At 39.6% G+C, this 25306-nt stretch overlaps 1 protein-coding gene and 1 pseudogene across 2 annotated transcripts in view; both read left to right on the top strand.

The window, feature by feature from the left end:
• The window catches only part of NELL1 (neural EGFL like 1), a 1051740-nt gene that overhangs the window by 700728 nt on the left and 325706 nt on the right, over positions 1-25306 (top strand). The gene's annotated exons all lie outside the window — the stretch shown is intronic.
• On the top strand, positions 7140-8286 carry LOC133241767 (isocitrate dehydrogenase [NAD] subunit gamma, mitochondrial-like; annotated as a pseudogene).

Raw genomic sequence — 25306 nt, 5'->3', positions numbered from 1 at the left:
CTAAGAGCATTTCTATCCTTCCTCAGTGCCATCATCTTAGTACAACTGCTCATCGCTTTATACTATGACTATTTCATAGCCCAGTGGTTCTCAAGTTTCAGCATGCATCAGAAGCATTAAAATAAAAATTGTTGCATTCCCTACTACAGACTTCAGATTCAGTATTTCGAGGGATAGTTCTAAGAGATTGCATTCCTTACCTGGTCAGGGTGGCCCTGATGCATCTGTGTTGGGGATCACTTTGAGAACCACTGCCATAACCTGTTAATTGGCCTTCCTGCCACCAGGCTAGTCACCTTACTAATTATTCTCCAAATTGCTTCCAATTTGGTATCATTTTTAAATGTAAATTGTATTATTCCCCCCACCCCAAACCTTTTTACTATCTCAGCATCACAACAATAGCCTTAGTTGAACTCTTAGCACTCAGTATGTGAAACCATGGCACTCTTATTATTTTTATACCCGCACAGAATATATTATAATTTTGTCCCACTGAGGCTAAGAGCTTTCTCTAATGTCTGGGGATGTTTGTAGGTTAATCTGGCCATTAAAATTTCAACTGCTATCCAGTTTATACTCCTAGTCACAAGGCTGGCTTCCTTCTTTATCCATACTTTTAAAAGATTTATGTCCTTTCCAGGGATGAGACGAGGATTGGGGTGTATACTTATATAATAAGGGTGGCCCACTGGTAGAAAAAAAATTGTGTAGTTGGGTCTGAGTTATTTTTCTGCCAGTGTTTTCTCCTGGTATTATCCTCTGCTTTAGCCTAAGACACTGGTGGTGGACAGCTATTATCCATCTTATGTGCCATAGTAAGTGACAAACAGGTATCTAGATGGCTCCTCCTCTATTGCCATTTAATATCAGTTTTTAGAAAGGAGCAGTATTGCTTCTTTCCTTTATTCCTGGCAACCTCTAAGCACACCACATACTGACCTGGACTTGTCCAGACCTTGTGAGGATGTAAATGCAGATCCTTGCTGCTCAAAGTATGATAAGGGGCCAGTGGAATCCAGAATACACACACTGAATTAAAATGTAAATTTCAATGAGATCCTAGGCTGATCAAGTCTGAGAAGCTCTGGCCTCTCTTGGACACCTAAAAATATTCACATCTCCTGTTGCCATTCTCTGTTCTTTCATAATAGGTGAATTTGTACAATCTATGTTAGCCAGTTTTTTCATCCATAAAATGGGAACTGTAATGCTTACGTGATTTATAATGATGTATGAAATTATTCAGCACAGTACCTTAGATGTGGCAGGCAGTCTGTAGTAGTAGCCATTATTAAGTCTACATCTCTCATCTTCTTGACTTTTAACAGTTTTTTGGAAGTCTTCATAATTGAGTCACCTACTTCCCCAAACAAATACTAATCTGCATCAGGGGTGCTGATGCCTGAAAATTAAATGAGAATGGGATTGTAACTGGTTTACAATTAAAGATATGTGTAATTTTCAATTAAATTGCATAAATGGTACAGTTTTGGGAAGCTGAGAGTTTCCCTGCCTTCCAGGGTTGAGTGGTTGATTTATAGAAATATCAAATATTAATGCTTGTAGCTCTGATCTGGAAGAATATATTAAAGGACACTCTGTATCATAGTGAGAAGGAAAACACAAATAAAAAACATAGTGAGATACTACCAAAACCTATTAGAATAACTAAAATTAAAAGTACAATAATACCAAGTGTTGGTGAAGTTGTAAAGCTGTAATTCTCTTACACTGGTGGGGATATAAAATAGTACAACCGTTTTAGAAAAGTGTTCAGTAGTTTCTTACAAAGTTAACAAGAATAAAAGGGATAAACTCTAGCCATCATAAAATCAGTAAAGATGTGGTTAACTCAACAACACCATCACCAACTGGGTATAATTAACATCTATAGACTCTTTCATCCAACAACAGCAGAATACACATTCTTCTGAAGTTCTCATGGAACATTCACCAAGACAGACCACATTTTGGACCATAGAACACACCTTAACTAATCCAAAAAAACTGAAATCATACAATGTATGTACTCAGACCACAGTATAAGTAAAAACCAATAATAGGAAGAGAGCTCAAAATATTCCCAGATAAATGAGATTAAACAACACAGTTCTAAGTAACATAAGGGTCAAAGTCGAAGCCTCAATTTTTTTTTTTTTTTTTTTATAATTTTGAGCAAGATGAAAATGAAAACACAACTTAAGAAAATTTGTGAGATTGGTGAAAGCAGTGGTTCTGGGGAAATACATATTAATGAATGCATATAGTGGAAAGGAAGAAACATTTAGAATCACTAATCCAACTTCCACCTTTGTTGTTTAGTCACTAAGTTGTGTCCCACTGTTTGCAATCCTGTGGACTGGAGCCTGCCAGATTCCTCTGTCCATGGGATTTCCCAGGCAAGAATACTGGAGTGCATTGCCATTTCCTTCTCCAGGGGATCTTCCCGACCCAGAGATTGAAACCATGTCTCCTGCATTGCAAGTGGATTCTTTACTGCTGAGCCACCAGGAAGCCCAATTTCCACCTTAGGAACCTAGAAAAAGAAGAGAAAATTAAATCTAAAGTAAGCAGAGGAAAAAAAAAAAATATTAAGAATTTGAGCAGAAACCCAAGAAATTGAAAAGAAAAAAATTAATATATAAATTCAACAAAATAAAAAAGTAATTCTCTGAAAAGATCAGTGAAATTGAGAAGTGTCAAGTCAAGATAATTAAGGAAAAAAAAAAGGACACAAATTACTACTTTCAGAAAAGACTGGATATCTTACTACAGATACTTTTGACATTAAAACGATAATAAAAGAATACTATTAACAACTTTTTTTTCTCACAAATTTTTTATAACCTAAATGAAAGATAGTAATTCCTTGAAAGACCCATGTTGTCAAACTTGCACAGGAAGAAACAGACAATCTGATACATCTATATGTAGATTTAAAATTGACTCAACAAATTAATAACCTTCCAAAACAGAAATTTCCAGGCCCAGATGCATTAACTAATGAATTTCACCAAATGCTTAAGGAAGAAATGATACCAGTTTCCTACAATATCTTTCAGAGGATAGAAGCAAAAGGAATATTTTATAACTCATTCTATGAGGCCAGCATTACCCTGATTACAAAGCCAGACAAAGATACTACAAGAAAGGAAAGCTGCAAACCTATATCTATCATGATCATAGATGCAAAAATTCTCAACAAAATACTAACAAATTGAATTCAGCAATGTGTAAAAAAAAATTACACACCACAATCAAGTGATATTTATCCCAGATATGCAGGGTTGTTTCAACATTCAAAAAATTACTTAATGTAATTCATCACTTCAACAGGCTGAAAAATAAAAATGATCCTATCAATAGATGTAGAAAACCATTTGACAAAACTCAACACCCATTCATTATAAAAAGCTCTCAGTAAATTAGTAGAGGAAAACGGCATCAACTTGATAAAGAATGTTGCTGTAGTTTAGTCGCTAAGTCGTGTCTAACTCTTGGGACCTTATGGACTGCAGCCTGCCAGGCTCCCCTCTCCATGGGATTTCCCAGGCAAGAATACTGGAGTGGATTGCCATTTACTTCTCCAGGGCAACTTCCCAACCCAGGGATTGAACTTGTGTCTTTTGCATTGCAGGCAGATTCTTTATCACTGAGCCACTGGGAAGTCCTGTGATAAAGAATACTTACAAATAATCTACAACTAATACCATAGTTTGTAATGAGAAATAGAGTTTTCCCACTAAGATCAGGTCCAAGGCAAGGATGTCTTCTTTTACTACTCCTTTTAAATATTATCCTGGAGTTTCTAGCTAATATATTAGGACAAGAAAAGGAGATTAAAAAATATAGATTGAAAAAGAAAAAATAAAACTGTCTTTGTTTTCAGATGACAAGCTCATCAAGAAACCCTGAAAGAATAAATGAAAAAAAACAAAACCCAAAAAACTCCTGGAACTCATAAGTGATTAGAAAGATTGCAGGTTACTGGGTTAATATACCAAAGTCATTTGTTTTCTTATACACCAGTTTTCACTAAAACTACAATATCATTTACTTTAGCATTTCCAGAAATGAAATACGTTGGTATAAACCTAACAATGTATATATATAAAACCTGTATGAGGAAAACTGTGAAAGTCTGATGAATGGAATCAAAGAAGTACTAATAAATTGAGAAACATTCCATATTCATGGATAGGCAATATTGTTAAGTTTTCAAGATATCAAATATAGATTCAATGCAAGCTTAATTAAAATACCAGGAAGTTATTTTATAAATATTGACAAACTGATTCCAAAGCTTGTATTTAAAGTGAAGACCCAGAACAGCCAGCGCACTATTGAAGAAGAACAAAGCTGGAGGACTGGCAGCCCTCGACTTCAAGACTTCCTATGAAGCTGCACCAGTCATAACACTGTGGTATTGGCAGAAGGACGGATGAATAAGTCAGTGGAAGATAATAGAGAGCCCAGAAACTGACCCATATGAATATTTAACTGATCTTTGGAAAAGGAGCAAATGCAGCATGATGGGTAGTCTTTTCAACAAGTGGTGCTGAAACAATTGGACATTATATATGCAACAAATTAATCTAGACACAGGCTTCAAACCTTTGACAAAAAATTAACATAAAATGGATCATAGCTTTCTACATAAGATGTAATACTACAAAATGCTAGGGAAAGTCTCAGTTCAGTTCAGTTCAGTCGCTCAGTCGTGTCCGACTCTCTGCGACCCCATGAATCGCAGCACGCCAGGCCTCCCTGTCCATCACCAACTCCTGGAGTTCACTCAGACTCACGTCCATTGAGTCAGTAATGCCATCCAGCCGTCTCATCCTCTGTCGTCCCCTTCTCCTCCTGCCCCCAATCCCTCCCAGCATCAGAGTCTTTCCCAATGAGTCAACTCTTCGCATGAGGTGGCCAAAGTACTGGAGTTTCAGCTTTAGCATCAGTCCTTCCAAAGAAATCCCAGGGCTGATCTCCTTCAGAATGGACTGGTTGGATCTCCTTGCAGTCCAAGGGACTCTCAAGAATCTTTTCCAACACCACAGTTCAAAAGCATCAATTCTTTGGCACTCAGCTTTCTTCACAGTCCAACTCTCACATCCATACATGACCACAGGAAAAACCATAGCCTTGACTAGACGGACCTTTGTTGGCAAAGTCATGTCTCTGCTTTTCAATATGCTCTCTAGGTTTGGTCATAACTTTCCTTCCAAGGAGTAAGCGTCTTTTAATTTCATGGCTGCAGTCACCATCTGCAGTGATTTTGGAGCCCAGAAAAATAAAGTCTGACACTGTTTCCACTGTTTCCCTATCTATGGGACCAGATGCCATGATCTTCATTTTCTGAATCTTGAGCTTTAAGCCAACTTTTTTCACTCTCCTCTTTCACTTTCATCAAGAGGCTTTTTAGTTCTTCTTCACTTTCTGCCGTAAGGGTGGTATCATCTGCATATCTGAGGTTATTGATATTTCTCCTGGCAATCTTGATTCCAGCTTGTGCTTCTTCCAGCCGAGCATTTCTCATGATGTACTCTTCATATAAGTTAAATAAGCAGGGTGACAGTATACAGCCTTGACGTACTCCTTTTCCTATTTGGAACCAGTCTGTTGTTCCATGTCCAGTTCTAACTGTTGCTTCCTGACCTGCATACAGGTTTCTCAAGAGGCAGATCGGATGGTCTGGTATTCCCATCTCTCTCAGAATTTTCCACAGTTTATTGTGATCCACACAGTCAAAGGCTTTGGCATAGTCAATAAAGCAGAAATAGATGTTTTTCTGGAACTCTCTTGCTTTTTCGATGATCCAGCAGATGTTGGCAATTTGATCTCTGGTTCCTCTAGAATGGCCAAAATCTCGAACACCAAATGCTGGCAATGATGTGAAACAACTGGTATTCTCATTGCTTCTGGGAATGCAAAATGGTACACTCATTTGAAAGACAGTTTAGCAGTTTCTGACAAAACTGATTATACTTTTACCATAGGATTCAGCAGTTCAGCTCCTTGTTATTCACCCAAATGAGCTGAAAACTTATGTCCAAAAAATTCACACATTTAGTTCCTCTTCACTTTCTGCCATAAGAGGGTGGTGTCATCTGCATATTTGAGGTTATTGATATTTCTCAATGGATGTTTATAGTAGCTTTGTCCTACTTGAGAACAGTTGGGAACAACCAAAATATGCTTCAGTAGATGAATAAACTGTGGTACATCTAGACAATGGCATTTTCAATGCAAAAAAATCCATTATAGAGCCATGAAAAAACATGGAGGAAACAATGCATTTTCCTTAGTCAAAGAAGCCAATCTGAAAAGGCTGCATACCATATGATTCTGATTATATGGCATTCTGGGAAGTGTAAAACCATGGAGACTGGAAAAAGATTGGCGGTTACCAGTGTTTGTGGAGAAGGAGAGATGAAGGAGCAATACAGAATTTTTAGGGCATTGAAATTGTGTATATATAAGCCTACAATGATGATACACGCCATACCTTTGTCTAAATTCAGAATGTACAACATGAAGAGTGAACCCTAACTTAAACAATGGATTTTAGGTGATAGCGATGTGTCAGTGTAGGTTCATCAGTTGTAACACATATGTAAGATCTTTTTTTTAAATTTTACTTATTTTTTAATCGAAGGATAATTGCTTTATGGAATTTTGTTCTGTCAAACCTCAACATGAATCAGCCATAGGTATAGGAAATCTTTGCATAGGAAATCTTCACATCGGAAATCTGTGTATCTGCCATTCAGTTTTTCTGAACACTTTTATAACCTAAAAGTGTTATAAAATATCAAGCCTATTTTTAAGTGTATCACACAGATACATTGGATGTGCCTAATGAATTATCCAACTCCAAGCTATATTTTCTACTCTATAACATGTCACATCTCCTTGTAACCAATACTCTCGCTTTCTCGCTGCAGTAAAATGTCTATCAAAAATAGAATACAAAGGAGAAAACTGTGACCTAAGCAAGAATTTTGGGTCTAGAATTCTACCAAAAGAATCCAATTCAAAGCAAGAGGAAAACCGCATGTTTTTACATAAATTAAACTAAATCTCCATTTAAAGATCATGGCACTAAGATGCTGATATCTGTCAGGCACTCTGTGAAGGCCATGTTCCCACCAGCTATTCTAGGCCATTCTTGGGAGATTTTCCTTGGCAATGAGACCTCACTGAGGAGCTTCTCTTTTAAACACAGCGCTCTCCCAGCAGCCATGTATGGCGGATGGCACTCCGTGACTATGATTCCTGGGCACGGCATCGGGCTTGAACTGCATGTCAAGAATGTGTTCGGACACGCATGTGTGCCGTGGACTTTGAGGAAGTGAAGATTACCTCCACCTCTAGTGACGATGTTTACAGTGCCATCGTGGCAATCCATTGAAACCACACGGCCTTGAAGAGCAGCTTTGAAACTGACCACAGCCTGCCACCATGTCACAAATCCCAGCACAGTGTGTTTCGCAGGATCTCTGTGCCAATGTCGTCCAGTTTGAGAGTCAGCCACGGGTGGAAACCAGACACAAGAACATAGACATCTTAGTTGTTCGGGACAACACAGAGGGTGAATACAGCAACCTGGAGGATGAGAGCATGAACAGAGTGGTAGAAAGCCTAAGGACCGTTACTAAGGCCAAGTGTTTGCGCCTTGCTGAATATGCTTTCTAGCTGGCTCATCGGATGGGGTGCAAGAAAGTGACAGCCACGTACAAGGCCAACATCATGAGACTGGGAGATTGTCTCTTCATCCAGTGCTGTAGGGAGGTGGCATCCCACTATCCCCAGCTCTCCTTTGAGGGCATGATTGTGGGTAACACCCCCATGCAGCTGGTATCCGGGCCCCAGCAGTTTGATGTCATGGTGATGCCCAGTCTCTACGGCAACATTGTCAATAATGTCTGCACAGGGTTGGTTGGGGGAGCAGGCCTTGTGCCTGCTGCCAGCTATGGGCAAATATATGCAGTGTCTGAAACAGCTGCGAGGCAGTCGGGCAAGACTATAGCCAGTAATGTGGCTAACTCTACTGCCACGCTGCTGGCACATTGCATTAGGCTGGATTACCTCAAGCTCCATTTCTATGCCACCTCCATTCGTACTGCAGTCTTGGCATCCATGGAGAACAAGGACATCCAAACTCCAGACATTGGAGGCCAGGGTACCACATTGGATGCCATTCAAAATATCATAGGATCACATCAGTGTTGCCAGTTAAATAGTTAGTGCCTTGGAGGCTGAACTGTCCTCCAAATTCCTTCCTGTCCCACACTTTACGTTTCCTTTGCCTTACCTTACTCTCCCCAGTCACAAAGCCCAGCCAGCTTGGCGGATGTGGACTCTTCAATAAACTAGTTTCTATTCTAGCTCAGAAGAGGTAGGGGGAGAGAATCAAGTCTGAGTGTTTGTTTGTTTGCTTGTTTTGTTTCTTTTTAATACCAGAAACATTGCTTGTTTAAATTAGCCATACCTATTGTGCTGTATATGTAGTGAGGAATTATCCTCTATTTTAATCTGCAATTCACACTTCTCTATGAGATGATACAGTGAATAGATCAGAGTTGTTTGTAGAGTCGCGGACTTTTCCAGAACCTGGCACACTGATTTTCTCTTATCTGCTGCTGCTGCTGCTGCTGCTGTCACGTCAGTCGTGTCCGACTCTGTGTGACCCCATAGACAGCGGCCCACCAGGCTCCCGTCCCTGGGATTCTCCAGGCAAGCATACTGGAATGGGTTGCCATTTCCTTCTCCAGTGCAGGAAAGTGAAAAGTGAAAGTGAAGTCGCTCAGTCGTGTCCGACTTCTTGCGACCCCATGGACTGTAGCCCACCAGGCTCCTCCATCCATGGGATTTCCCAGGCAAGAGTACTGGAGTGGGGTGCCATTGCCTTCTCCATTCTCTTATCTAGGTCATTAAAATTCTGCATACCAACCTGCAGAGGAGTCTGGCTTCTCTTTAGAGGTTGTTAATGAGTTAATTACTGCAATAAAAGTTGCCTATAAAATATATGTTGTCATTTTAATAATAAATAAGGTACTGTAAAGCTAGGCAGTGCAGAATGCCTCCACTCCCTCCTAGATTTCCCATCTTTTCTCCTCCTGGTCTTGTTTATGTGAGAAAAGGGAGTTTTTGCTGGTGTAATTTTTCACACATGGACATCTCTGAGCACCACAGGTCTCCTGCAAAGGGGCCTCTTGAATTCCTTCTTTGAGCCTCCAAGCTCAAGAGTCTAGACATTAAATTCCCAGTTAACGGGCACGGGTACCACAACTCTCTGCTACACAAACAGAACCATGTACTGTATTCTCCATGCACACTGCCTTACAATCTTCCATGGTTTACTTCCTGTTAATCTCTCTTTCAAAGAATGTACATAAGAAAATGAAAAACACTGAGCTCATTTAAGTGTTCCCTGTCATCTTATTATATTTTTTTTATTTATAATAATTTTAAGGGCATATGGGAGAAACACAAAAATGATCATTTGATTAGTGCTGGGAAATATTTATTACTCAAGTGAGAAATAAAAGCAACAGTTATAAAAATTTACAGTAGTTTTATCAGCAGGAATAGATTGCTGTTAGAAGTGAGATTGAGAAAAACGGTAAATCCTTAATAATATTTTGAAAACCTCTGTATCTCAGCTATAGCTCTTGGATCCTGTCATGGTTCATGGAGCACAAGTTAAAGACATTGGACTGAGAGCTGAAAAAGTCTTAGTTTCCAAGAGGCTCTGACTTATCATATTACCTTGATATCACCTATCCTTGTTATGTATAAAGTCAGGGCTCAAAATGTGGAAAATCAAACAGTAGTTTGAGAGGATTTAATCTGAGGAGGAAATGACTACCTTTAACCCTACCTAGAAGTCTTTGTTGAAGAACAAAGCAAGCAGGAATAAGTCAATTATAAAATAATCATGGTATTCCTTTATTGGACACTAGAAATATTATTGGCCCATGCTGCCACTCGTCCACATGGTGCCTTCCTCTGCACAGATGTACACTTGAAATCAGAGGCATGGTTTGATGAGTGGAAAAGGGATGGATTTGGGGGTGAAGGCTCCCTGCCTCCAATGCTAAGTGAATCCATACTACCTTAACTCACTCTGTTCCCTGTTCTCTCACGGTTGTGAAAATTTATTCACAACCAGTCCAACTGCAGACAGTAACCCAGATATTGGATTTTATTTGACAATGGGAGTTTATGCTGATAGGTGCATTTGAACTGGAAGTTTGCTTTTCTGTTAAAAATGATTGTTTCCAAAATCTCCCCACCGTTTTGGACCAGACTGCTATTAGTATACCATAGTGGAATTTTCCCATTATCAATTTGAGATTTTCTTTCCACTGAGCTATGAATATCTTTAGGGCATGTACTATGTATTCTTTTTCCTGTCTTCTGTGTCCCCTAGTGTAATGACATATATATAAAATAAGTAATATATGTTTATTGGATCAACAAAAATGAATGATATGGTTGATACTACCTAATATTTCTTATACGTAAAGTGAAATAATAACTGTGCCCACTTCATAGACTTGTTGGGAAAATAGAGCAAGAAAATACACATAAAGCTGGCAGCACTCTGCCTGTCCAATGGAAAGTGCTTGATGTAGTTTACAAATTATTACATTCATTAATATCCATGATATAACAGTCTAAAAGCTACTTCAGAGGAAAACTGGGAAAATGATATTCATTCATTACTATCTTTGGAACTTACTGGACAAGTTGCTTTACTTATTATAATGGGTTTGTAACTGAACTGATTTTCATGGAGAAGGAAATGGCAACCCACTCCAGTATTCTTGCCTGGAAAATGCTATGGACAGAGGAGCCTGGTGGGCTATAGTCCTTGTGGTCACAAAAAGCTGGACACGACTTAGTGACTAAGCAGCAACAACAACTGACTTTCAACTAGAGTCGCGACCCATATCAGCTTATTTATCAAGACCCCTTGTCTCCTTTATTTCTTGAATCCAACCGTCTCTCTTCTTTCTCACTGACACCTCATTTCTCACTAGCTTTTCTCATCTTTGGGAACTTCCCAGTCTCTGTTCCTTCTCTGCTTTGTGTCTTGCTTATAGTTTAGCCCCCACAAATCTATTTTGACAGCACACTCCACCTGAACTTTCTAAAAGGGAAATAGAATCATGTCACTTCCCTACTTAACACTTCACATTCAACCTGTTTCCTTTGACCTTGAGACAAAGTCAACTGAGCACAGCATGAAGGACCTTCCGTGATGTGATCTCTGCTTCCTTCTCCAGGCTCACCATTTCTACTCCCTCTCCCATCCCAGTAATAATACAGTGTAGCTGCTGCTGCTAAGTCTCTTCGGTCATGTCTGACTCTGTGCGACCCCATGGACTGTAGCCCACCAGGCTCCTCCATCCATGGGATTTTCCCGGCAAGAGAACTGGACTGGGGTGCCATCACCTTCTCCAATACAGTGTAGCACAAGAGTGCAGAGCTCATTGTCAAAGAGCCGTGCAGCCTTTCTAGTTCAGGCCCTTGTATGTGGTCTTGGTTCTTCACCCCTTCGGGAGATGATCTACTTGCCATTGCGCTCATGCTCAGTTGTGTCCGACTTCTTTGCGACCCCATGGACTGTAGTCCACCAGGCTCCTCTGTCCATTGGATTATCCTGGCAAGAATATTGGAATGGGTTGCCATTTCCTCCTCCATGGGATATTCCTGACCCGGGGATCAAACTGTGTCTCCTGCCTTGGCAGGTGGATTCCTCACCACTGAGCCATTTGGGAAGCCTGTCTCCTGGTATAATGTATAGGAAAGTAATGTTTTTTGAACACTTAATCTATGTTAGGTACTGTCCTAAATAGTTTGCATACATTAATTTATTTAATCCTCACATGAGCCAATTATATTGCCAAAGAACCTGAAGCTTAAAAGAGGTAACTAATCTGTTCGAGGTCAATCAGAATGTAAATAGTGGAACCAGAGTTAAAATCAAGCCAGTGATGCCAGCAGAGTCTAAACCACTATTACTAAATTGCTTCCCCCAATTTTAGGTGATCTAGATAGCCCAGGATGAAAAAAATGAAAATAACCAGATAATCAGGGTAATAGTACTTGAATCAAGCATCAGATATTGAATGAACATGGTCAATGAAGTAGTCAAAAAAATTTGTAGTAATAACGTATAACAATAGACAATATGTGGAAAAGAAATGATATGTTGTTGAAATGAGAGAATAACTAAAATAATGATAGGAAGTGGAAAAGAAATGTTGAATCTTGCCAAGAGGAGACTTTTGAAGAGATGTATCCAGTTTCTGGATCATTGTAGAGGTTGTAAGAAAGTGACAGTATTCCTGGGGCTCGGCTGGGAGTACGCAAAATGACTGTGGGAAGCTGATTACAGAGCTTGAAATTTTTGAATGGGAAAACTGGGTCCTTGAAGTTTCCCTGACAACTTGCATAAACTGGGGACTCAGTGTGGAGACGTCTTCACCTCAGAATGAATTTGCTTCTGCTGACATGGGAAGCTACATATATTGCATTTGTGATTGCTCCAAGAAATACAAGGGAAGAGAAAGGAGACATAGTGAAAGTGAAAAATAAAATGACTCAACCTCACAAAGCAACTGAAAAATTGAAATAGCTTGTTACAATTTTGTAAATGCTTGAAAACCAAATCAGCCTGGGTTGAAACAGCATCTACCAAGGAAGACACTAGTCTGGGCTCTAATCCGCTGAAGCATCTGTTTTGCTAGAGTTATTTAGTTTATGCCAGATAGATGTAAATGAATAAATGTTGCTGCAAAGGAGAAAGGAAACACTATATATGTTCAAATACGAGGTATTTCCCCCCCCTCTTTAATCCCTCAGAAGAAAGGGATTTTCTTAAATTCAAATGTTGATCATGTTCTTATATTACCAGGTATTCTATCAGTTCTTTCATTTTGAATGATAAAGTATTTGGAGGAGGGAAAAAAGTGGCGTTAGTTATGCCAGTTTGGGATTTTTATAGGAATTATCTGGAGAATAAATTTTAAAAAGAGGCAAAAAAAAAAAAAATCCTCAGCAAGAGATGAGTCATTATTCCTGGAAGCATGTTGTGATAGTTGAAAGTATTGAATGTCATTATATATGTGCCATTAAAAAATCACTTAATAACAAATTACAGTTTTTTTGTCACCTTGTAGAGATCACAAATATTTACCTATCAGACAAATGGGGAAATAATCCTAATATTATGCAACTGGACTCTTGTCACTTTGCTTAAAATATCCAAAGAAAGCATCAAGTACAAATTCATAAAAGTGCTTTATCTCAGACAACTTAGATAGATGGGAAGATGATAGTTTTGGAAAACTTTAGAGAATTTGAAAAATGCCTCTGGGATGGGGAGAAACCTTGATGTCAAAATTCATGGGAAGAGATTCAATGAAGTTATTTCAAGATGTCGTGGTAAAGGAAAAAGTGATATTTTTAAATTAATCTATTATTTAATATTACCTATTAAATAATGTATTTAATACAACTATGCATAACTAGATCCATAAATCAAATATTATGGGTAGATAATTGTCTATTTAAGATGTCCTGCAAAATTATTCAGCTTTGCCCAGAATATTCATTTTCCTTTTTTTTTTTTTTTTAGATCTTATCATTTATAAAAAGAGACTGTTTCTCCTTATATTTGGGGTTGTCTCCTATTTAGGCAGACTTCCGTGGTAGCTCAGTTGGTAAAGAATCTGCTGGCAGTGCAGGAGACCCAGGTTCAATCCTTGGGTTGGGAAGATCCCGTGGAGAAGGAAGTGGCACCCCACTCCAGTATTCTTGCCTGGGAAACCCCATGGACAGAGGAGACTGGTGGGCTACAGTCCATGGGGTCACAAAGAATCGGACACGGCTTGGCAACTAAACTACCACCACCTAGTTAGGCATTTACATCATCTCCTAAATGGAACGTGGAAAATGGGAAAAAGGAAAGAAAATAGATATTGAAGTTATTGTGCAAAAATGTATAATAGCAAAGGAAGAAGTCAAAATTTCTAGGTGTATAAGTAGTATTGTGGAAAGAAATACACATGAATTTCAAATGAAATTATACTAAACTCTTTAAGACTGTGGCCAGAGTACATGTAGGGTACTTCATCTAGTTTTGATTTTTCAAACTGATAAAAGATGTAATTTCTGTGAAAAACTATGGTGTCAAAAATCAACCATAATGCCAGATACCAGAAAAATATGTTGGAAAGCCTGATTTATAAAGAATGTGTTTACTCTGGGGTAAGATACGTCTCAGGGATTGATCCTTTTCAAGGTATTCATGTTGTGATAGAATTAGGTTATTTGGGTGCCAATTTTATTCTTGCCACTGGCAAGATATACTTGTGTGCACAGTCGCTTCGTCCATCTGTTCTTTTCCTTATTCACTTGTTCCTCGGTGGTGTTTGTCCTCCACTGAACACTTGCTTTGAGCTGGGAGCTTTGCAAACCCTGAGGGTGCAGCTTGCCAATCAGTGTCCTTTCTCTTTAGGATCTCGAGGGGCAGAGGGAATCAAGAGTCATCCAGGACTCATAGGCTTTCCTCATTTTGTCATATATTGCTTTATTGTGTTTTTAACAAACTGAAGAGTTGGCAGCACCGCATCGAGCAAGTCTATTGACACCCTTCTTCCAACAGCGTTTTCTTACTTCACGTCTCTGGATCATGTTTTTGGTAACATTTTTACAGTATTTCAGTGATCAACGATCTTTGATGTTATGATTGCAAAATGATTATGACTCACTGAATGCTCAGGTGATGGTTAGCATTTTTTTTAGCAATAAAGCATTCTTTAATCAAGATATATACCTTGTGTTTTTAGACATAATGCTATGGTGCACTTCGTAAACTACTGCATGGTGGAAACATAACTCTTGTATGCACTGGGAAACCAAAGCATCCGTGTGACTTGCCTCATGGAAAGTTTTGCTTTATTGTGGTGGTTTGGAAGCAGACTTCTGATATTTCTGAGGTATGCCTAGAGTGTGATGAGTGTGGTCATAGAGATATATGCAAGGTGCTATGAGAGCACATAAGAGGGGAAATCAGACAGTTCCCTCTAGGGGAAATTGTGTTTCCAGAAGGGGAGAGAAGAGAGAGAGCAAAAAGAAGAAAGGCAAAGTAGGAGACAGAAGGGGAGGGCCCTATGAGAGCTACCATCACAAGCCACTTACCTGCCCATTACCTGATACTCACAGCTTTTACTCAACTCTCATTTCTTATTTTGCCTGTAATTATTGTTGAACTCATTTTACCTATACAACCTTGCCCTGATGATGTTTATCTGTAAGGAGGGATTTTCAAGATTTAAGGACAGCACCTGATTTTTCTATGAAGTGGTTTTTTTGGGGGAACAAACTCTTTACATTGATTAATGAGCCTGATTAGACACCTCATCGTAGTTGACTCTGTGATTGCCGAGATTTTTTATTTTTGTTAAGCTACTTTTCAGCCCAATTGCTGCTCTTCAAAGCCTTCCTGTTCTGTGTTCCCCTCCGCCAGTCTCTCTGAGAGCACGGTTCATCATTGTGTCCTTTCCAGCACCCTTCTTGTTCCCTTCATCTCTCTCCCATGCCTCCGTGATAGTGAACAGGATCTCTGGAAACACATCATCTTTTCTTCCTTGGTGATCAGCACCAGAGTGAACTCCCTGCTCTAATACCATCTTGATTCCTCCTTCTGGAAATAACCTTGGAATTCATTTGACATTAATGTGTCATGCTCCTCCATCTTCTTTGATTCTATTGCCAATGGCATCATCTCCTCCCCTCTTGGCCCTGAAGCTGCCCATAGGCTTGTCTCTGCCTGAGATCAGTCGTAACGTACCTCTTCTGTCTCACGGTAGCAGAGGCATGCTCATGGCTTGAAAAGTCACCACACTCCTCTGGTTCAGGTAAATAAACAAATCGCCACCACAGCATTCCGAATGAGAATTACCTTATCACCCTTCCACCTGATACTTTCATCTTCTTTTTCTGAGAAATCACTTTTCTACAAAAGAGACTGTCAAACTCTTGATCTTCTCCAGTGAGTCTATTCCCTGACCATTTAGAGCACTCCAGAAACGGGCAACTGAGGCTCTAGTGTTACTTGACCATGGTTATTGTTTTTATCCAGATTGACAGATCCTTTTTATAGACTCCGGCTGAATTTCATTGGAAAAGAGCTTAAAATGCACAGGAGGAGGAAAGTACTTCTCTCCCAGGATCCCCACTGAGCTGATACCAGTCTATGGGAAGTCATCTATTTAAACAGAAATAAACATGCCTTGGGATGCCAGCAGCCTATTTTCAGCTTTATTAAGCTATTTTCAGCTTTATTAAGAAATCTGTGTTTAATTTTTCCAAACATCTTCAGTTTTGTTCATTTAGCTTTTCTCTATGTGTGGATCAATTAGAACCCTTGATGAGAATGCAGACTTGGCATTCTGCTCCTTATAGAAACATAATGTGTTTCGAGAAGAGTGAAGAGTCTGGAAGACTTCCGAGGGCTTAGCCAGAAACTTGTTCCTAACTGGCTTTTCGTGTGGAAAAGTATTCCTGGTTAGATGTTGCCTGTGAGATGGTCCTGGGAGGTTTCTCTGTTGGGTATTTGTTTCCATTTAAAAAGTTCCTCAGACCCATATAAATTGGTCACCTTTATAAATTATACACTGCTCTAGGCCAGGGTCAGGAGTGTGTGTGTGTGTGTGTGTGTGTGTGTGTGTGTGTGTGTGTGTGTGTATGTGTATGTATGAGAGACAGAGAGAGAGAGTAAATATTGAAAATTTTGTGGGCTATGTGGTCTTTGTTGCAACTATTTAATGCTGTCTTTTTAAAGCAGTGGGAGGGACTTCCCTGGTGGTCTAGCAGCTAAGACTTCAGGCTCCCAATGTAAGGGGCCCAGGTTCAATCCCTTGTCAGGGAACTAGATCCCATATGCCACAACTAAGGATTCTGCATGTCACGATTAAGACCTGGCGCAACCAAATAAATAAATTTAAAGTAAAGCAATGGAGGCTACAGACAATAAATGTGGCTGTGTTCTAGTAAGACTTTAATTATGGACACTATAAGTTAAACTTCATATACTTTCCACATGTCTTATAATACTGTTTTTCTTTTGAAATTTGTCAGCCATTAGCAAATGTAAAAGCCATTATTTGTCATTGTGCCATATTAGGTAAATCTATGGGCCTGGAGTAACAGGCAAATTTGCCTTGGAATACGGAATGAAGCAGGGCAAAGACTAATAGACTTTTGCCAAGAAAATGCACTGGTCATAGCAAACACCCTCTTCCAACAACATAAGAGAAGACTCTACACATGGACATCACCAGATGGTCAACACCAAAATCAGATTGATTATATTCTTTGCAGCCAAAGATGGAGAAGCTCTATACAGTTAACAAAAACAAGACCAGGAGCTGACTGTGGCTCAGACCATGAACTCTTTATTACCAAATTCAGACTGAAATTGAGGAAAGTAGGGAAAACCACTAGACCATTCAGGTATGACCTAAATCAAATACCTTATGATTATACAGAGAAAGTGAGAAATAGATTTAAGGTCCTAGATCTGATAGATAGAGTGCCTGATGAACTATGGAATGAGGTTCGTGACATTGCACAGGAGACAGGGATCAAGACCATCCCCATGGAAAAGAAATGCAAAAAAGCAAAATGGCTGTCTGGGGAGGCCTTACAAATAGCTGTGAAAAGAAGAGAAGCAAAAAGCAAAGGAGAAAAGGAAAGATATAAGCATCTGAATGCAGAGTTCCAAAGAATAGCAAGAAGAGATAAGAAAGCCTTCCTCAGTGATCAATGTAAAGAAATAGAGGAAAACAACAGAATGGGAAAGACTAGAGATCTCTTCAAGAAGATTAGAGATACCAAGGGAAGATTTCATGCAAAGATGGGCTCGAGAAAGGACAGAAATGGTATGGACCTAACAGAAGCAGAAGATATTAAGAAGAGATGGCAAGAATACACAGAAGAACTGTACAAAAAAGATCTTCACGACTCAGATAATCACGATGGTGTGATCACTGACCTAGAGCCAGACATCCAGGAATGTGAAGTCAAGTTGGCCTTAGAAGGCATCACTATGAACAAAGCTAGAAGAGGTGATGGAATTCCAGTTGAGCTCTTTCAAATCCTGAAAGATGATGCTGTGAAAGTGCTGCGCTCAATATGCCAGCAAATTTGGAAAACTCAGCAGTGGCCACAGGACTGGAAAAGGTCAGTTTTCATTCCAATCCCAAAGAAAGGCAATGCCAAAGAATGCTCAAACTACTGTACAATTGCACTCATCTCACATGCTAGTAAAGTAATGCTCAAAATTCTCCAAGCCAGGCTTCAGCAATACGTGAACCGTGAACTTCCTGATGTTCAACCTGGTTTTAGAAAAGGCAGAGGAACCAGAGATCAAATTGTCAACATCCCCTGGATCATGGAAAAAGCAAGAGAGTTCCAGAAAAACATCTATTTCTGCTTTATTGACTATGCCAAAGCCTTTGACTGTGTGGATCACAATAAACTGTGGAAAATTCTGAAAGAGATGGGAATACCAGACCATCTGACCTGCCTCTTGAGAAACCTGTATGCAGGTCAGGAAGCAACAGTTAGAACTGGACATGGAACAACAGACTGGTTCCAAATAGGAAAAGGAGTATGTCAAGGCTGTATATTGTCACCCTGCTTATTTAACTTCTATGCAGAGTACATCATGAGAAACACTGGACTGGAAGAAACACAAGCTGGAATCAAGATTGCCGGGAGAAATATCAAAAACCTCAGATATGCAGAGGACACCACCCTTATGGCAGAAAGTGAAGAGGAACTCAAAAGCCTCTTGATGAAAGTGAAAGAGGAGAGTGAAAAAGTTGGCTTAAAGTTCAACATTCAGAAAATGAAGATCATGGCATCTGGTCCCATCACTTCATGGGAAATAGATGGGGAAACAGTGGAAATAGTGTCAGACTTTATTTTTGGGGCTCCAAAATCACTGCAGATGGTGACTGCAGCCATGAAATTAAAAGACGCTTACTCCTTGGAAGGAAAGTTATGACCAACCTAGATAGCATATTGAAAAGCAGAGACATGACTTTGCCAACAAAGATCTGTCTAGTCAAGGCTATGGTTTTTCCTGTGGTCATGCATGGATGTGAGAGTTGGACTGTGAAGAAAGCTGAGCGCCAAAGAATTGATGCTTTTGAACTGTAGTGTTGGAGAAGACTCTTGAGAGTCCCTTGAACTGCACGGAGATCCAACCAGTCCATTCTGAAGTGGATCAGCCCTGGGATGTCTTTGGAGGGAATGATGCTGAAGCTGAAACTCCAGTACTTGGGCCACCTCATGCGAAGAGTTGACTCATTGGAAAAGACTCTGATGCTGGGAGGGTTTGGGGGCAGGAGGAGAAGGGGATGACAGAGGATGAGATGGCTGGATGGCATCACTGACTCGATGGACGTGAGTCTGAGTGAACTCCGGGACTTGGTGATGGACAGGAAGGCCTGGCGTGCTACAATTCATGGGGTCGCAAAGAGTCAGACACAACTGAGTGACTGAACTGAACTCAACTGATGGGCCATATTCTATGAATCCCCACTCTAGGCAAAGTGGCTGAAATAATGAACAGGCAGAAGCTCTGATGCCATAGGGTTTTCATTTGCCATAAGGGAAAATAGACAGTGATCCTCCAAACACACAAATTATGGAAATTATGTCAAGTTCTAAGGGAGGAGGAAAGAAAACAAAACTGGGGTATTGTAACAGAGAGCAACTGGTGGCCCAAGGACTGGTGGATTGCCTGAGCTAATCAGGGAAAGCTTCTCTGAGGTGGCATCTGAGCTGATCTCTGAATGATACCTGGAGAAACATGTGAACATCTGGGGCAAGTGTCAGGAACAGGGAAGGGAAATCACTGAGTCAGTGACAGCCTTGGGTTATTGAAAGAGCAAGGCAACTGGTCTCACTGGAGATGACATTGCAGAAGGCAAAGAGGAGGGCCAGATGAAGGGCTTTTGGATTCATTCAGGTTTCATTTTTGGACCACGTATGTGTGTAGCTTATATGTGTTCAGTCGTTCAGTCATGTCTGACTCTTTGTGGCCCTTTGGATGTAGCCTTCCCAGCTCCTCTGTCCATGACATTGTTTTAGGCAAGAATACTGGAGTAGGTTGCCATGTCCTTCTCCAGAAGATCTTCCCGACCCAGGGATCGAACCTACATCTCCTGTGTCTCCTGCATCGCATACAGATTCTTTACCTGCTGAGCTACTGGGGAAGCACTTAAGTAGGTTTAAAGTTGGAGAGTGGTAGGAAATGGTTTGGAATTTGGACAGGTCACTTTGACTGGTGGTAGGATGAGAAACTGTGGTGGGGGAATGAGAGTGGAGGCCAGGTGGTCAGGAAGTGTGGTTAGGAGGCTTGTCCAAAGTTGTCATTTTCATTTACATTCCTAACAGTGTTCCTAATGTATGAATCTGGTGGAGGTTGAGGAGAGAGTGAGAAAAAGTGATAAAATATACAGCTCAGTTTGAATTGCCAGATGAAATTTGCATCAACTATCAAGAAATTAGGTCCATGTTATTTCTATCTCTGGAGAAGGATATTTCTATCTCAGCAATTTTCACAATGACAGCTATTTTGAAGGTACTCACTAAGTGTGGCATTATTTTATTTAATCCTCACAGCAGTTCTGTAAGGTCAGTGTCTTTATGTGCTCTCTAGATGAAGAAACTAAGATTGTAATAAATTCTGCAATGAGGCAATAGGTTTCAAAACTAGGTGGCAGAGGGAGCCTAGGACCCTTGCTTTTTCTGTTTAAGCATCTGACTTTTATGCATGTGATCTTTTCCTTTATGTTTATTATCTATTACTCTGCATCAAACAACCTAAGTGTTGTGGCTTAAAATAACAATGATATATTGGGTCTCGAGAATTGGGGGTGGGCTGGGCTCAGTGAGTGGTTCTTTTGCTCCTTGTGTTGTTGGCTTGGGTTTGTGTATGAGGCTTCGATCAGATGGTCACTCATCCAGGGCCTGGAACAATCAAGATAATCTCATCCTCATGGCTGCCAGTTGATGCTAGTTGGCTGAATTGTCTCTGTTCTCTTCCATGTGACATCTCAGCCATCATTAGGTTTGCCAGACTTTCTTACTGCATGATTGATGGGCTCCAAGATGGAATATTTCAGAAAGAAAAGCCAGCCCCAATAGTATAAGTGCTAATCAAGTTCTGCTTGTGTGATGCTTGGTGATGGCATTACCTCACAGTAAGTCATACAGCCAAATCCAAAATTAAAGTAAAAAGAGATTCTACATGGGAGATGGGTTCATTAGGATCCACCAATATAAATAACATTGTGATTCTACCTTCTGCCTTTGTACAGAAATACATTGGAGATTACTCATCTCAGGAGCTAAGGATAAGCTAAGGCACCAGATATGTTTTGATCCACGTGTTGACTAGTCATTTATTGTTCCTACTATGAGTAAAGCTAGGAACAGTGTGCTAGGAAACATGAATAAAGGAAAACTGTTTCTTTCTTCAGGGTGATTAGAGTATAGAAGAAAAACAAAAGTATCATGCTGTAAAGATGAGTACCTAAAAAACACATATGTGTTTTTATGGAGGAATATATACCTTAAGACATATTTCAAACTGATCTTATTGGAGGCCTGGATAATTTTCAGAAAGATGTTCTTTTTTCAAAAGATGTTCTTGTTATAAAAATATACGAGATTTTTTTATATCATGGAAGAAATTGAAGGATTTATTCTTCCAAAAAATGAGGGCATTGTGAAAGCCAATTTTTGTCAAAGATGAACTAATGTCTAGGTCAATTCACTATTTTAAGAATGAGGATTTCATCTGATACCATGATCTCCAGCTTTGTTTGATCTCAGAAACCTTCTAGAAGTCAGTTTTCTATAAAACAGCAATACAAAAAAAGCCATTGGCATGAAAAGGTCTAATCTACATATCACATGTATGACAGATCTCTCTCTGAGCAATAGAAACTTTTATATATAGTAGATACTCATTTAATGTAAATATCTAAGCTGGCATCTGCTATTCATTGTCATGGTATAAGTGTTTGGCATTCTAATGAGATTTAAAAACAAATAAAGCTACAAAAGCATTTAACGTATGCTTGCTATACTTTCAGTTCAGTTCAGTTGCTCAGTCCTGTCTGACTGTTTGTGATCCCATGAATCACAGCATGCCAGGCCTCCCTGTCCATCACCAACTCTTGGAGTTCACTCAAACTCATGTCCATAGAGTCAGTGATGCCATCCAGCCATCTCATCCTCTGTCGTCCCCTTCTCCTCCTGCCCTCAATCCCTCCCAGCATCAGAGTCTTTTCCAATGAGTCAACTCTTCGCATGAGGTGGCCAACTCACATACTGGAGTTTCAGCTTCAGCATCAGTCCTTCCAAAGAACACCCAGGGCTGGTCTCCTTTGCCTTCTCCGAGGATGGACTTTAGGCACTGTCAAAACGTCTTCTGTGTACTGTTTCCTCTTGCCTTTGTGCATGTCTGTGATGAAGGTACTATAATCATCTTCATTTTCTAGATAAAGTTTTAGGTAAAAGAATTAACCAACTTGTCGAAGAGACAGGCCTTGAGCCTTGGACCTTTTGATTACCAAACCCATTCTTTTTATCCCTACATAATGCAGAAGTAGCAGGATTTTCTATCAGGAACAACATGAAATGGCCTTTTAGGAGACTTGAGTTCTAGACTCGTGGACTGATCTAACTAGCTATGTGATCTTGGACAAATCAACTTCTCTTACCTGAAAAAATAAAATTTAGCTCTCTTCTCTAAAGCACTTACATTTGCAGCCCATATTTTTATGCTAATTAGAGCCTACATGTTCTTCACAGCTTACATTGTATTTTCTGCACTCCTCATCTCCAGTATCATGCATTTTTTTTTTTTACTTAGCATTTTCATCTTCTAATACTCTATGAAAGTGAAGTGAAAGTGAAGTCGCTCAGTCGTGTCCAACTCTTTGCAACCCCATAGACTATAGACTACCATAGACTGTAGTCTACAGGCTTCTCCATCCACGGGATTTTCCAGGCAAGAGTACTGGAGTGGGTTGCCATTTCCTCCTCCAGGGGATCTTTCCAACCCAGGAATCAAACCCAGGTCCCCGGCATTGCAGGCAGACGCTTTACCCTCTGAACCACCAGGGAAGCCCATAAGTCTAATATTCTATATCCTCTGCTTAATTACTCTCCATCACTGATGGTCTGTCTCTTGTGTTCAAGGATACAGACTCCAGTGAGAATAGGGATATTTGTTTTGCTTAAAAGTGTATCTCAAATGCTTCCAAAACTTCCCAGGAAGCCCCCAGTAATTTATGCCATCTTTTATTTTAAGGGATATGTAGATAGAAGATAGGAAGAGGCATTCCAGGATGAAGAAAATGGCATAACAAAGGACAATAAAGCAATGGGTACCTTGGTGTTTAAAGCATTTCATTTGAGGAAGTGATGTGGGAAGAAAATGGGCCGGTGTGCGGGCGGCGCAAAGAAGAAGGTCTTTCGTGCCACGCAAGGGAGTCCAGATTTTTTGTGTTGGGTAACAGAAAACCACTTTGATCATCAAGGTTTACGAAGTCACCAAAATTCCCAGGGTGCAATCAGTGGTTCTAAGAGACAAACCTTGAGGCTTAATTGTATTTGGAAGTAACATTTAACTTTCTTCTCTGAGTGTATGGCCAGTCTTTCCTTGGGAATGACAGGAGGCATCAAAGAAATAAGAAATGATGTTTCACTCTGAGCTCAGTGTGAAAAATGTGTGGATGCAGATGTGTTATTCCTTATTTATGGTAATTGAATTTGAAATTTAATTTAGCAGTAAAAATCTGCTATTTAAAGGTTTGTTACACTGTAAGAGACTTAGAACCACATAGATTCTAGGGGTACTTAGAGAATCATTTGATGCCTGTTGGGTGACAAGCGTAAATGAAATCAAATTAATCATAATTGCCATTCTAGCAAGTAAAATGCAGCAATATGTTTATCAAAAGGACGTTTCCAAGAGATATGAAAAGAATATGATAAATCGCAGAGCTAAAGTGTCATGCACAAAGCCATGTGGTAAACAGAAGCTACCAAACTGCACCACTGCATAGTCTAGGTAATACAGATTTTGGGTATTTGTTACATTTCTCTTAAAGCTTTCATTAACATCATTTTAAGGAAATAGCTGCATGTTTTTCTCTTCTGAGCATTTGCAGTAATCTTACCCTTTCACATACTTTTAGACATTTCAGTTTCCAAATTTTCATAATCATAACTAACACTGCAACGAATACCTTAGTGCACATTTTTTTTTCCCATGTTGATTGTTTTCCTATAAGGCTATACTCACAGTGGAATTACTGGGTCAAAGGATATGAATTATTTTTGCATCAGTTCTGTCTGTTAATTTGGCTAGTGAAAATTGGTACTTGTTAATTTTTTTTCAAATTGCTAATGAGACAGAAATTTGTTGATTAGCCTGTTGTTTCCTTTTCTCTGAAATGCCTGCCCATGTCCTTGCACCTTTTATCAGTTGGAGCCTACTGTTTTTCATTTGGCTATGCCACTCAGAATGCTGTGCCTACGAAGGCCAAGTCTTTGGGTCAAGCCAAATTGTCAATATAACTGAAACAATTAATCAACACATTGGAGCAGTTGGTCAATCTCCTGATGTGATGGGTCATTTCATCCATACAAGTGGATCAATTTAGTGAAACATCTGGTAGAATAAAGGTGTACCCAATAAAGCATGTTAGGAAGTAGAGCTGAAAATTAAAGTGTAAACTGCATCAGCTAGGTCATGATTTGCTCATATGAGTTCACATGCATCTCCTTTCTGATTCTTTCCAAAGTATAACAACGGTGATGACGGAAAGTTCAGGAAACATCTGTTTCTCCATGTGCACTAGGAGCCTCTGTACTAATTGCAGTATGTCAATGTTTTTATCTTCTCTTGAGTTGGATATTCTGAAAGTAATCTTCCCCTTGAAATTAATAACCTTGGTTCTCTCCTTTCAGTGACCCTTTGCCAGATGAAACTCTCATTGACTTCATTTAATAAATGAGAAAGCTTGTCCCCTCATTTATCACAGACTGTACTCGGCAATTAGATTCATGCCAGGACCAGAAATAAGGAGATTATAGGAAAGTAACTGAAATTATGAATCTGAGGTTATTATACTTGAGGTGAAAAAAGGGATTTTTTTTTCCATCTGATTCTGTGGAAGTTTTTATTTTTGTT

Source organism: Bos javanicus, chromosome 29, assembly GCF_032452875.1.
Source record: "Bos javanicus breed banteng chromosome 29, ARS-OSU_banteng_1.0, whole genome shotgun sequence".
Classification (NCBI taxonomy): domain Eukaryota; kingdom Metazoa; phylum Chordata; class Mammalia; order Artiodactyla; family Bovidae; genus Bos; species Bos javanicus.
Note: the sequence above shows the minus strand (reverse complement) of the source record. Positions and strands in the feature narration are given on the sequence as shown.